The following is a 14,306-nucleotide window of genomic DNA, read 5'->3' on the forward strand; positions in this document are numbered from 1 at the left end:
CCTGCTCCCCCATGTCCTTTGACATTGATTCCTGTTCTGAGATGTTCCTTCCTGGATGCCTGGAATCTGTCCCCTGTCTGTGGCCCAAACCCCAGAGCCTTCCCGGCTGCTGCCGGAAATCACAGGGGTGCAGAAGATGGGGGGAAAGAGAGAGAGAAGCAGTCACTTGCCATTCCCCCGTGACGACAGGCAAGGCAGGAAGAATCTGCAGTTACTCATTTGGAGCCTGCCTGGCTTCCTGGCTGCCTGCCTCATGCCTGCACTGGGTGCCACCCTTGCCTCCCCCAGTTCTTCCCCACGTCCCTGAGCCGTGTACTCACTGCTTCAAGGCTCCCAGCTCTGGGACTCACTGGTGGTGAGGTTCCACAGTAGAGTGGAAAGGCCCCTGGGGACCACTGTGTAGTTTTGGCCAGCATGGGAGGTGGGGGTAGGGATTTGGCCTGGGGAGTCACTGTTCCAGGATTCCCCTTCCAGAGCCATCCACATTGCTGTGTGAATACAGCCTCTCTAGGCTTCTGAGTTGCCCTTCTTTGGGGCTAGCTCTTCCTGGGAGAAGATGGATTTTTCTCTCCAGGCTGTGTTTGATGGAGGGCAAGTGGGACCCAGGCAATATCCAGAGAGGTATTTAAAGAAGCAACATTTCCTCCATCCTTTCCATGATAGCAGGCAGCAAATAGCATTCCTTTATCCTCTATGTGTCACCTACTTACACTGGTGCTGGCCAGTGATGGGTTCTACAGGTGTCTCAGTGGCTTGGCCATGGGCTGCCCCTCCAGGGGAGCTTAGCATTGCTTGGGTGGGATGCTGGGGGGAACTTCTGGTGGTGCTAGAGTGGCACCTAGGAAGAAAGCAAAGTTCGTGGGAGAACAGGTGATGGAGGGAGAATTTCCCTTACTTGACAGGTGGGGGAATGAAGCTCAGGAACCATTTCTGAAAAGGCCTGTACCATCCCTTGTGATGTAGGAAAGACATTAGTGTTTGGAGCTGACAGCCAAGAAAGAATTCTTGAGAGATCTTTGGTGCAAAAAGGTGATTTTATTAAAGCAGGGGACAAGACCCATGGGCAGAAAGAGCTGTCCCAGCATTGTGAGGAGTGGTTCATTATATACTTCCAAGTTGGGAGAGGGTCAGGGATAGTGTAATTCTCTGAGGATTTTAGAAGCAAGGTTATCAGGACTCTGAGGGGCTGGCTATTGTTGGGAAAAGGTCATTTATTACTGTTTAATAAAACCTTAGTCATGAGGCCCTTCAGATGTGTAGGGGTGGGCCAAATGCTTGGCAGATGATTGCCAACATGTATCTTGGGGGGTAGAGATAAAGGAAATTCTTTTTTTAAGATTTTATTTATTTATTCATGAGAGACCCACAGAGAGAGGCAGAGACACAGGCAGATGGAGAAGCAGGCTCCCCGTGGAGAGCCTGATGCGGGACTCCATCCCAGGGCCCCAGGATCATGACCTGAGCCAAAAGCAGACACTCAACCGCTGAGCCACCCAGGTGTCCTGAGATAAAAGAAATTCCTAAAGTAATTTCTCTATGTTAAAGTAGACTTACAGGATCCTGGAGGCGGGCTAGGATTGCCTGTTGCCTATTGCGATGTTGTAAAGTATTAACATTGAGGCAGGTGAGTCCCTCGAGGAAGGTCACTCTTTCCTGTTGCAAGGACTTGTCAATGGGCTGTAGGGAGTAAGGACATTTAATAACTTTTCTTGAGCCTTTGTTTTGCACATCACCTTGGTCCTGGACGCCAGGATTTAGAGGGAAGGGAGGTGACGGTGCCAACTTCAGGTGTGTCAGTTCAGATCTTCCCGCCAGCAGACCTGAAGATGGAACTAAGTTTGTGGAAGTTTGTGGCATGGCAGGGGAGCCCCACGAAAGATATCAGAGGAGAGAGCAGGATCAAGGAGAGACTCTGGCAACCTGCCAGTGAGCTTTAGGGCAAGGATGGCACAGAGGCCTTAGTGACTTCACTGTGCTCAGTCAATGGCTGCGAGCTGTCTGGGAAGGGCAGGGCCTCAGCTCAGAGGCTGTGATGCATCCTGAAAGTGCCACCTCGAGAGGCTCTCGGCTCACTGTGTTCCTCACAGCTGAATGGCAAGTTCTTTCTTGAGGGGAGGTCCAAGTGGTGCATGTCCAAGCCTAGCACAGGGCGGAAACCAAGGCAATGGAAGATGAAGGGAGTGAGAGAGCCCCTGCTCCAGGAGACAGGAAGAGACTTAGGTCCTACCCTTGGGAGGAGCCTAGTCTGGGCACACAGAGGGATGGCTTGAGAAGGAGCTCCTTCCTTCAGACTCCCAAGGCTCAGCTGAGTCCAGGTTATCAGCAGTCTATTATCATGCAACTCAGCATGCTGGTCATGGTGCAGTGATTCTGGGAGACTCTAGAAGTGAAGAACCTCTCCCCACCCTGGCCCTCCACCAGCACCCATTTGCTCTCTAACAGTAGCCACAGTCTCTTGGTCAAATGCTTACTGCAACATCATTGTGTGTGCGCATGTGAACGTGTCCATCGATAAGGGCGTGTGAGTACGTGTCCTTGTGTGGGCACATGTGCTTCCAGCTGGCATGTCTGAGAGCAGGGCTTGGCCAGTGTGTGCTGGGAGATGGACTACAGAGCAAGGTGCTGGGTAAGTAGGGGCAGAGAGGGGATGAGTGTCATAGAGGGTGCCCAGGAGCTCTGCCTTACAGAGCTTCTTCCTGGGGCAGTGGACTCCCATAGGGGTTGGAGCCCTTCCACCCCAGGGACAGCTCAGACTAACCCCATAGGAGGCCTAAATTTCCACTCACCTCCCCACTTCCCAGCCCTGTGTTCCTGTGAATCTGTGTGTAGCTGATCTTGGGCAGAGATTCTGGAAAAGGAAGATAATGTGGGTGGGACAAGACAGACATGGGGGTAAGTAACACAATCGATGTCATGAGAGAATAGTGCGTGTGTTAAAAACGTAAGGGTATCAACTGAAAAAAATATAGAGGTCTCTGTAACTCCTCAACAGCTAGAAGAAGGAAAAAAAAAAAAGGAAAATTCTACCAATTCAATAAAAGACCATAGGTACAGGGGGATAGATTAGAGACAAGAATACATGGCAAATAAAAACACAGAATCAAAGATCAGAAATAATTGCAAACACTGATCACCATAGTCGATGTGAATAAAGGAGACTTTGTGATGGAAAACTTAAAAGAAATAGTTCATATTATTAGAATGTTCAGTCTATCAAGAAGATGTTTGGGATTATTACAGGAGAATTCTAACCCCTTAAGGAACAGATGATTTTTATGTAATCAAACTGCTTGAAGCAGACAAAAAAGACAGCCTGTATTCCAAGATATTCTATGAGGTATCATACTGCTGATATTAAAACAAGGCATGGAGAGCACCAGAGAAGAAGATGCTAATTCTGTTTTATAATTTTCTGGATATTAATAAATAAGTACTTTTATGAATTACGTTAATGCATCATTCGATTTCATGTTGAATGTTGAATTCACATTCCTACACCCACATAGAAGCAAAAATGGAGACAAGGGAGGCAAACCATGGTCGCTGAGGCGGGGAACAGTGGGGGCAGTTCTGTCATCGGCTGACGCCCCTCAGACAGGACGCTGCCAGCTATTGTCCAGCCAGGTGGGGGCCCTGGGGCCTGGGAGGTGTTTCTGCAGAGGCCAGCCTTCCCTGCTAGGTGGGTGCTGAGACAGGCTGGTCACACAGAGGCTGCTGTTGATACGTCAGGTGTTCTCAGAAGGGGATGGGCTCAAAGTCAGGCTGGGATGGGCAGAGAAGATGGAGCATCACCTGGGTCTGGAGAATGTCAGGCACGGCCATTATCCTGGTCCTCACAGGGCTGGGGTGAGAGCATCCAGCTGGCTTCCTTTTCCCATCAGTGGGACCTATAGTCTGTCGTGGGGTCTTTGCTGCAGCTACCATGTGATTTGCAGACCGAAAGGTGCGCTCCGGGACTGGGACTGGGCTGTGGTTGAAGACTGGGCAGACAGAGCAAGGGACGTAGGCTAGGTGGGGACAGCCTGTCCTGGTCCCTCTTCTGTCCCCCACCCTAGCCAAAGATGTCTAGCAAAGAGGCTTCTGGGTCTTTATAGCCTGACTCTGCCCGCAGGTGTGTAGCCATCCTCCTTAAATGTATCTCACTATCATCTTTATTACTGCGCTTATTATCAGAACCCCAACCCCAGGCTCTGCCCTCTGGTTTCTCTGGAGAGGGTGTGAACACCCTTCCTGTGAAAACAGGCTGTTTCAGGGTTCCTAGGCCCTCATGAGAGGGTCAGAGACCCTGATGGCACAGCCCACACGCCGTGAAGTAGGCTGGAGAGCCACTGCTGGGCAGGGACCACGGTCCGCAGGCTGTCTGCGGCCAGGCTGGGACTTCACTGAGCCAGAAGCCCTCAGTTCCCTTCCCTGCCATCCCCTTCACGTGAGTGGGGCTCTCAGTCCATAAAGTCCCGGGTTCATGACATACAGCTCGTCTTAATTTTCTTAGGATTAAAATTAGCATTGACTTTCCTCACACCAGATTGGCAGAAAACCCAACTTGGCCCTTTCTTTGCTTTCCTGAGTGCCTTGTGCTGGGAAAGTATTAGGGAGCCTCTTCCTTCTCTATTCCCCTCTGTTATTGGGCCTTATTGGTTGATTCCAAGACCCTCTCATTGGCTGCCTTTGTGGTGCTTAAGTCTCGGGACCTGAGAGTCCTGGAGGGTACTTGTGTCTATGGGTTCAGCCTCCCAGGAAAGACTGAAGTCCCCTTCTCCAAGTGGGGCACAATGGATGTGGGCAGGGAGTTTATTGCTATTCCAGGAAGACAGCCTCAGAATCCCAAGGAACTCTTCCCCTTCTTCTTCTGCAGGGTCAGCTCCCTCCTAGCTTTGGCCTTGCTCTGCTGGGAGACTTGGTCTGCCCAAGAGAGGACTTACTCCCAGGGAGAAGAGCACTAAAAGCTATGTCGTGGTCTCCTTGCCAGGTTGGGCTCTACTCCACCCTTCCCAAGCTGGGCCAGAACTGCTGAGGTGACTGCTTTGAGGAGAGTAAGTAGCTCCTGCAACAACAACCTTTCTTCTCTGGGGGACACTTGGAGGGGGCAGCCCTCAACTGGGGAGAACAGGTCTGGGAGGTTGGAGGGGGGTGGTGACTGGCATCCCCACCTCAGAGAAGAACCAGCTGGGGGGGACCAGTTGCTCAGGGCTGGGAACCAGGCCAGGAAGATGCTAGCTGGAGAAGGGAGGTGGGAGGAAGAGAATAGAGGAAAGAGAGATGGGGGAGGAGGGATGAGGAAGGGGGGAGGGGCTAGGAGGGGGGCGGTGGAAAGAAATTTTGGAGAGAAGAAAGGAATGAGCAAGGCAGGAGGGGGAAGCCAAATGCTGGAGCCAGGCGGAAGGAAGTCTTACATGGGGGAAGTCCTCTCTGGCAAGCACATCCCTGCTCCACCACCCCCTTCCTGTTTTATTCAGTTCTTCGGAATCTTATCCTTCCCCTGCTCAGGGCAGTAGCTTCCTCATAACCTCCGGCTTCTCCCTGGCCCCCCAACTCTCCAACCTCAGCAGCCAGCTTGATGATGATGACGATGACGACGACGACGATGATGATGATTACCGTTTTTTAATTTATTAAGAGCTACAATATCTACAAAGTGGATAAAATAATGTAATCAGCTCCCTCGTGTCCCCCATCTCTTAGTTAATTCCCTGTGTCCCTATCCCAGCCTTGATCATTTGGAAACAAATCACAGATCTAACATTTTATCTGGAAATATCTCAATATCTCACCCAGGGTGTGATCCTGGAGTCCCGGGATCAAGTCCCACATTGGGCTCCCTGCAAGGAGCCTGCTTCTCCCTCTGCCTGTGTCTCTGCCTCTCTCTCTCTCTCTCTCTCTCTGTCTGTTTCTGTTTCTGCCTCTCTCTCTCTCTCCCTGAAGGAAAGGAAGATCCATAAGGGCAGGGATTTTTAGGGGCTTTTGTTCCCAAATTATCTCGAGGTCCTAGAATGGTGCCTGGCACACAGGAAATCTATTCAGATCTACAGAATGAATGAATGATTCCTCCTAAGACCCATATCTGATGCTGCCCTCTGTGTACCAGGTTTCTAATGCAGCCCTCTCATGGCTCTATGGGAAACCTCCCTTCCCCTTCCTTAGCCTGGCCTTGGAGGCTGCTCCTGCCCTACCCAAGCCTTCCAGAATGCCATGCTTTTTGAGCCTCTGTGCCTTTGCTTGGGTTGTTCCTTCTGCCAGAAATGTTTTCCTCCACACTTTGCTTGGGGGTGACTTTGTCATGCTTTCGGGCCTGAGTTCATATCAGTCATCCCTTCTGGGAAGATTTCTGGGGGCCTCTGCTGGGGATAATAGGCCCAGAGCGAGTGTCAGTGAAAGCTGGGAAGCGAGAGAAATGGAGCTCCTCCACGCCTTTCCTGCTTACACTTATTCCGGACTCTAGGCCAGAGCTCACCCTTGACCACAGCTGATCCCTAATTACAATCCTGGGCCTCCACCCAGGGTCACCCATGACCCCAGACTGATCCACAACCCCAGGCTGACCCCTTACTCTTATCATGGGTCTTGATCCGGACTAACCTTTGACACCGATCAGGGATCCCAACCCAGAGTGGCCCATGACCCCGGAGTGATATCTAACTCTGATTGCAGGCCTTATCTCATGAGGCCTGACTTCTGACCCCAGGCTGACCCCTGGCTTTGATTCCCACCACAATCCACATTGCCTGTCTTAGGGAGTGAGAGGGTGTGGCTGGCTACTGGCTGGCAGTGTGTGAGCTTCTGAGTCCACAGGCCCTGGTTGAGGGCCAGAGCCTCAAAGTTGGGAGCTTCTTGTCACCAGGGGGCCATCCTCTACCCATCCTTTCCCTCTGGCTCCCCATCCAGCTGGTACTGCTGACCTGGCAAGAGACTTTGAGGCCAGGCACCAGGGGAGGGGAAAACTGGCCAGACCAGCCCACGCCTCTGTTTGCACAGGTCTGGGTAAAAATAGCCTCAGCTACTACGCAAGCCTCTCTCCCTTCCTCCTGATCCTGGATCCTGCCCAGGCCCAAGTCACTTGCCAGTTGTATCTGCCCCTAGGCCTCTTCTTGCCTGGGATGGGACAGGGGTCCAGACAGCTTCAGTAACTTTGCTACAGCTCAAGTAAACCCTGACATCTGCTGCTGCCTCTGGGAAGCCACCTTGGATTGACTGTTAGCTCTCTTGCTTCCAAGATATGAGATTATTTCTCTCCCTTTGGGATGTATGTGACATATCTATCCTCTGCCTTGAAGAGGGAGGGTCTGGTTGGGGAGAGGAAGCAAAGAGGAAGCCAAGCCTCTACCCTGGGAGCTCCCAGGGTAGTTGGAGACACCAGAATCCTCTATAGGGATGAGTTGGAGTGTAAGTGGGGGCTGTAGGCTGGGCTTGGCCTCCTGGAGTGCTGCAGACCAGAGGGAGGGGTTCAGTGGGAACCATGAACTGAAGGGAATGGAGGACCACGGATTGGTGGTCTTGGACTGGTAAAGTAGGAGGAGTGTGTACATGTGTGCACACACACATGTGTGCAAGTATGTAACCTACAGTAGGGGGACAGGAATGAGCTAGAGAGAAGAGGCCTTGTAGGCTGGAGCTGAGACTCCATTTGAGGGTAGCTGGGCACCACCAGAGGACCATGAGAGGGGGTTCTGCCCCAGGGAAGTATAGAACTGTGTGCATTAGAGAAATGTCCCACCCTTGGCCCAGGGAAAGTGCCAACTTGCTTAATTTGGGGCCAGAATTGGTTTGGGGTCTTGGGTTCCCCTCCACATGGATGGCCTGGCTATGTATTACCATGGCCAGACTGCTCTTACCTGGCACTTCAGGTAAGAGGTGGCTTCTCAGCTACTGGAATCATTTACTCAGTCCTCTGTCTGTGTGAAAAAATATCCATGTGGTACACACCCATCAGCATCCAGTGGCTTGCTTATGACAGCCCCTTGGTTGTTGAGGTGGAAACCACAGCTCCTCTACTCTTGCCCTATGCAGTTGAGTGGTTGGGTGGGCTTCATCCTTCACTTTAGCTCCAGCCATAGGTACTTGTCCCAGACCTGGCCAACAAGAGTCAAGCTGATCGGTCACACGCCTCCAGCTGAGCCAATGAGCATCAGCCTTGGAACTTTTGCCAGAACTTTGGGAAAGAAGGGAGGGATTTTTGCTATGATGCCAAAAAAATATAAGCCTGCTGCTGTTGTGGCCATATTTACCTGCTTGAGATTTGAGCCAGTACACACAAAATCAGATCCAAGGGATGATGAAAGATAGATTTCTGATGATATGGTTTGAGTTCCTGGATCCAGCTTCACCAAAAGCCTGTATCTCCATGGAGTTTTTGTTTTCTGAGCCATAAAATCCTCTTTGCTTAAGCCAGCATATGCTGGCTTTCTGTCGCATGAATTGGAAAAAATTCTAGTACTGCAATCCCACCTTCCCCCAGTACCTGAGTTGTTCAGGGAGAGTTCAGGGCAAAAGCCCACCTTGGGGAGGAGTGAAAATGTGCCTGTGGCTTGTTTTAGCTCTGACAGGTAGACATTTTGCCTTTGAATCTTCATATTGGCCTCTGCTCCTCATCTATGCAGTCTCTCCTGCATCTGGTGCTTTTTCTTTTTCGATAGTGAGATGCTCTCCTGCATCTCCATATGGCGAGTAGGGTCAGTGGTTCCCCATGCCTCTCCCTGAGACCTGCTCTTTCACAATGAGGAGAGTGGGGAGCTGGCTCTCTGCATCTTCTCCAGCCCAGTGTCACCTGCTTTTCATGTGGACGAAATGCTAAGAGTCTGTGTGTGGAAGGAAGGCTGTCTTCTCATGGATGATAGTGTAGGCCTCCATTTACTTATTTAATTTGGCAGGAATCATTTCCATATGAATGCTGGAGGGAGGGGAAGACATGTGGGAAGAAAGTTTTATTTATTTTTAAAAATTTTATATTAGTATTTTTTCATGTGGGGAAGCTTGAGATGCTGTATCAATTAGGATATAGCTTCAGCTGCTTGTGGTAGAGACCAAAACAACAGTGGTTTCAATAAACAGAAGTTTGTCTTTAGCACATGGAAGCCAGAGCTGGTGTGGAGGGTCCTCACTGAAATGTTAAGGGCCCAGGATCCTTCCATTTGGCTGCCTTGCTATCCCTTGGCTATTCCCTGGATCAGCCATGGCATTAGTTTTTCTTTCTTTCTTTCTTTCTTTCTTTCTTTCTTTCTTTCTTTCTTTCTTTCTTTCTTTCTTTCTTTCTTTCTTTCTTTCTTTCTTTTTAAAAGATTTTATTTATTCATTTATGATAGACAGAGAGAGAGAGAGAGAGAGAGAGGCAGAGACACAGGAAGAGGGAGAAGCAGGCTCCATGCTGGGAGCCTGACGTGGGACTCGATCCCAGGACTCCAGGACCGCGCCCTGGGCCAAAGGCAGGTGCCAAACTGCTGAGGCACCCAGGGATCCCCGGCATTAGTTTTTGAGAGCTGCTGTAACACAGGACCACAAATTGGGTAGCTTTAACAACACAAATTTTTTGTCACTCAGATTCAGAAGCTAGATGTTTGAGGTCAAAGTATCACTGGGGTCAGTTTCTTCTGAGGCTGCAAAAGGGAATCTGTCCCATGCCTCTGGCCTAGCTGCTGGTGGCAGCTGACAATCTCTGGGATTATTTGGCTTGTAGAAGCATCACCCCAATCTTGGCTTTTGACATCACCTGGTGCTCTCTCTGTGGGCATGTCTGTCTCCAAATTGCCCTTTTTATAAGCACATCAGTCAATGACCTCATTTTAACTTGATTACTCTATAAAGCCCCTGTCTCCAAATAACATTAGATTCTGAGGTGTTGGGGGGGTAGGACTTTAACATATGGATTTTAAAAAAAGATTTTATTTATTTATTCATGAAAGACACAGAAAAGAGGCAGAGATATAGGCAGAGGGAGAAGCAGGGTCCCTGCGGGGAGCCGGGATGTGGGACTTAATCCTAGGACCCTGGGATCATGACCTGAGCCAAGGGCAGATGCTCAACCACTGAGCCACCCAGGTGCCTTAACATATGAATTTGAGGGGGATACAATTCAAGCCATAACAGTTATCCAATGTTGTGTAATAAATTATCCTTAAACTTAGTGGCTTAAGTAAATCATTTATTGTCTCTCATCGCTTCTGCAGGTCAGGAATTTAGGAGCAACTCTGCTGGACAGATCTGTCTTGAGAACACCCATGGGGCCGCAGTCATCTTCTCTTCCCCACCCTCACCCCCCGACCTGTCCACAGGGCTGCTTGATGATCCTCACAGCAGTGTCTCACTTCCCCCAGGGTGAGGGGGTCCAAGAGACCAAGACGGAGGAAGCGGCAGTGCCTCTTCTAACTAGCCTTGGAAGTCACACCCAGTCACTTTGCCACATTCTATGGATCACACAGGCCACTCCTGATTCAGTGTGGGAGGATGCTACACAGTGGCGTACAGGCAGGAGGTGAAGATCCTTGTCTACATGGCCCATGGTGGCTCATCAACCACTTCTGCTTTCCAGTCAGTGGGAAGGAGAGGGTGCCCCTTCCTGGTGATGGAGTGACCTGGAGGTAGCACTGTGCCCTCTAGGGATGTGTATGCTGGCTTTCTGTGGGATGTTACTTGCCAAAATGTAGTCCTAGCCACACGTAGCTACAATACACAGCTGGGAAGTGTGGCTTTTATCAGGGGCAGGCATGTGCCCTGCTTCCAACTTCTGTTACTGCATGGCTTAGTTTGAGTCTCTCTGAAAGCAGAACTTGGACAGTGGAAGAAAGCCAGTTTTTCCCTTGCCAGTAGGGAAAACCCCACACCCCCCTTCTTGTGGGTCTCCCTTGCTACTCACATGGAACACTTCCCTTCTGCTGTTTTTGCTCACCCGATGTGTGAGGGTGGTTCCCTACCAAGCAATTCTGACACCAGCTGCGTGTCCTGCAATTTAACTCAATTCTGACACTTCCACCTGAAGATAGCATCGGTTCCCACTGGTTAAGGGCTCAGTCCCACAAAACCACCCCACCACGCTTTCGATGCCATTCACCCAGTCCAGGTTGTCACCTTGCTTCTACTAGTTAGCTGTAAGTCAGAGTTCCCATGACCCCTCCTTGTGTTGGATTAAGTTGATGAAGTGGCTCACAGAATGCAGGGAAACACTCACATTCACCAATTTGTTGAAGGATATGACAAAGGATTCAGATGAATAGCCAGTGAGCCTCACTCACATAGGGTGAGGTCTGGGAGGATGCTGAGTGCAAGAGCTTCTGTCCCCGTGGAGTTGGGGATGTGTTATGCTGCTGGTACATAGATGTATTTGCAAACCTGGAAGCTGTCAGGATGCTGTACTTTTGGGATTCTTTTGGAGTCTTCATTACATGGGCATGATCGATGGATCAATAACTCCATTTTTAGTGCTTCTAATTTTTTTTTAAAAAGATGTATTTGTTTTTCAGAGAGAGAGAGAGAGAGAGAGTGCACAAGTGGGAAGGGCAGATGGAGAGGGAGAGAGAATCTCAAGCAGACTCCACACAGAGTGTGGGGCCCAACACGGGCTCGATCTCATGACCCTGAGGTCATGACTTGAACAGAAATCAAGAGTCAGGTGCCCTTAAATGCTTTTCCTTCTTAAGAAAATGGTAAGCAGGGCTGAAAATTTCAAGTTTCTAATTCCTCTTAGTCTTTCTGGTGACCAGTCCCCATCCAGGTACAATCCAGGAGCATACCAGATTTGTCTCACTAAAACAGAAGTCAAAAAAAATAAAAATAAAAATAAAACAGAAGTCACTCCTATCACCCAGAAAACTCCAAAGCATTTAATACTATGTCAGGAACTGGGGTCAAAGACCAAATATTAGAACTAAAGATGCTCCTAGTGCTCTTGTCACTTAGAAATTACAAGGGTTTTAGGAACTCTGTGCCAGGAACCAGGGATGAAGACCAAATACACATTTTTTATTATAAATCACAACATTAAAAAAATAAATAAATCACAACATTGCAGGCAGGAAGGTAGATGCAGGTTATTTGGGAGGTGATCCTATGGGGCTGGAGGAAGACAGGGAGGGTGCTGTTGAAGTCTCTGCTTTAGGAGATGGGGGTTCAGCTCAGCATGGACCTCCCAGAGTGGTCATGCTGGGGGTGAAAGCTGGGGCATCTTTATGTGGTTCCCAACCTGAGAAATAAACTGTCCTATACTTCCTGGCTCTATCCACCCTTCATCCCCTGGCTCCATGGCTTCAGAGACAGCACCAGACAGAGGGAGAGGTCTCTGTGCTTTTGAAGTGGGATACTGAGAGCCTGCATAGGATTTTCCACTGTAGCTGGGCTATGATCAGAAGAGGGACCCCCCAAAACATCTGTTCCACTCTAGAAGAAGCAGAGCCACTCTGGCATCTCTGACCTAGATAGCCTGATGATTTTGCCTGTGCCCTACCCAAAGTGCCTGAGCACAGGGATCTATCTGGACTGTGAAGTTGGAAGGCCTGCTATCAGCCCCTGACTCCTTAGGGCCAGTGCTATGGGCTCATTCTAGGGCCCTGTCCTGGAGCTTACTTCTTGGCCTTGTCTCACCAGCCCTGAGTGAAGCCAACCTGGACCATCTCCAGGAAACATGGGGACTTGATCATTCCCAGACCCCCAGCTGGGAAACTGGGGGCTTCCCTGTGGGCTGCCAGCCATTATGTAAAACCCCAATCCAGAGGACCACAAACATGCCCCTCAGGCTCTCACCTTCCACTCCACCAGCTAGGAATCCTCTTCTGCCAAGTTCCATACTGGGCATAATGGAAATATTCAGAAATTGAAGCCATAATACAAGTTAAAGATAAGTAGAAGGAAGAGATGGAATGAAAGCCTTCCGTTAGACTGGCTGCCCAGCTTCTGTCCCAGAACACTCATTTCTAGTACTCCCTGATACCCCTTCCACAAGGGTTGAAAGAGGACCCCTCCTGACTGGAAGTTACCCCTTCCCTCTCCTGTGGGGGTTACTCCATGGAAGGGGCTTGGACCTTGTCACTGTCAGGGACCTTCTGGTGAAGCCTGTAGACTCTGGTTAGGATGATGTTTTTAAAGCATTAAAAATAAAACATAAAGGACTACAAGGGAAATCAATAGAAATTGCAAACAAATTTGTGCCATAGTAATACATATATTTCTTAATTCGTGTATCAAATAATAAGACCTAGCAGCAGGCTGAATAGCTCTAGTGATTTTAAATTTTTTTCTAAGGTTTGTTTATTTATTTTAGAGAGGGGAGGAGGGGTGAAGGCAGAGGAAGAGAGAATCTGAAGCAGACTCCCCGCTGAGTGAGGAGCCAGATCAGGATTTGATTTCAGGACCCTGAGATCATGACCTGAGCTAAAATCAAGAGTCGGATGCTCAACTGACTGATCCACCCAGGAGCCCCTTTAAAATTTTTAATTAATTAATTAATTTGAGAGAGAGAGAGAGTCTAGTGACTTTAAAGCAGGGATGAGTGTGGAGGCTGAGAAAAATCAAGGCCATTCCACCTCAAGTTTAGCATTAGCACAAGTACAGCCATCTTAGGCCCCTGTGAATAAGAGCTGAACTTTACAGGAAAAACTGCAGAATGTCCTCGGCAGGGAATCCCATATCAGAAAGACAACAGAGCCCATGCCAGTGGTAGAAAGTCCCATATTAGAATGAGAACAGAGCTCAATGCCCTTGAAAGTCCCATATCGGAATGTAAACAGAACTTGAGAAATTCCTCCACCCCTTCTGGAAATCCCCTAGACCAGCCCATAAAAACCCAGCTGTAACCCACTTCGGGGTCCAAGTCCCTGCTCCGCTGTTTCGGGCACACTTGGACCCAAGCTCGAGCTTGCAAATAAACCCTCGTGTTCTTGCATCGGTGTTGGCTCCTTGGTGGTTTCTCGGATTTGCAATCTTGAGCACAACATTTGGGGGCTCGTCTGGGATCCGAGAGACCTCCAAGACCCTATCCGGAGGGTCCAACGTGTGGTGAGTGCACTCAACTTTTTCCACCTTTTTGCGCACATATTTTCTGAGAGCTCTAAACTGTACTTTTACCTGTAGGAATTCCAATCTATATTGGGTCGACATTGGTTTAGGCGGACGCGCTGGTGAGCCGACGACCAGGGGTCTTGAGGAGACGTCCCTTGCCCCCACTGGGAGGACAGGGTCCTCATCTGTAAGGAGGATGGGGTCCTCATCTGTAAGGAGGACGGGAGTCTTCATCTGTAAGGAGGGCCGGCTGCCAGCCCTTCGGATTACTTTCTGTTTTGTCTCTGCGGTGGCACTGGAACGTTTGTCTGTGTTACTATGTCCTTGTT

At 49.6% G+C, this 14,306-nt stretch overlaps 1 long non-coding RNA gene across 2 annotated transcripts; it reads left to right on the forward strand.

The window, feature by feature from the left end:
• Positions 1-1,701: 1,701 nt before the first annotated feature.
• LOC140614194 (uncharacterized) lies at positions 1,702-13,153 on the forward strand. 2 transcript variants are annotated; one of them, XR_012015096.1, is made up of 4 exons: positions 1,702-2,892; positions 4,856-5,033; positions 5,457-5,649; positions 10,158-13,153. It is a non-coding gene; the product is annotated as an uncharacterized lncRNA (long non-coding RNA). The 2 variants fall into 2 exon arrangements; XR_012015095.1 differs by lacking the exon at positions 5,457-5,649 and having other exon boundaries at positions 1,745-2,892; positions 10,158-13,149.
• Positions 13,154-14,306: the final 1,153 nt, after the last annotated feature.

Source organism: Canis lupus, chromosome 22 (genome assembly GCF_048164855.1).
Source record: "Canis lupus baileyi chromosome 22, mCanLup2.hap1, whole genome shotgun sequence".
NCBI classification, from domain to species: Eukaryota; Metazoa; Chordata; class Mammalia; order Carnivora; family Canidae; genus Canis; species Canis lupus.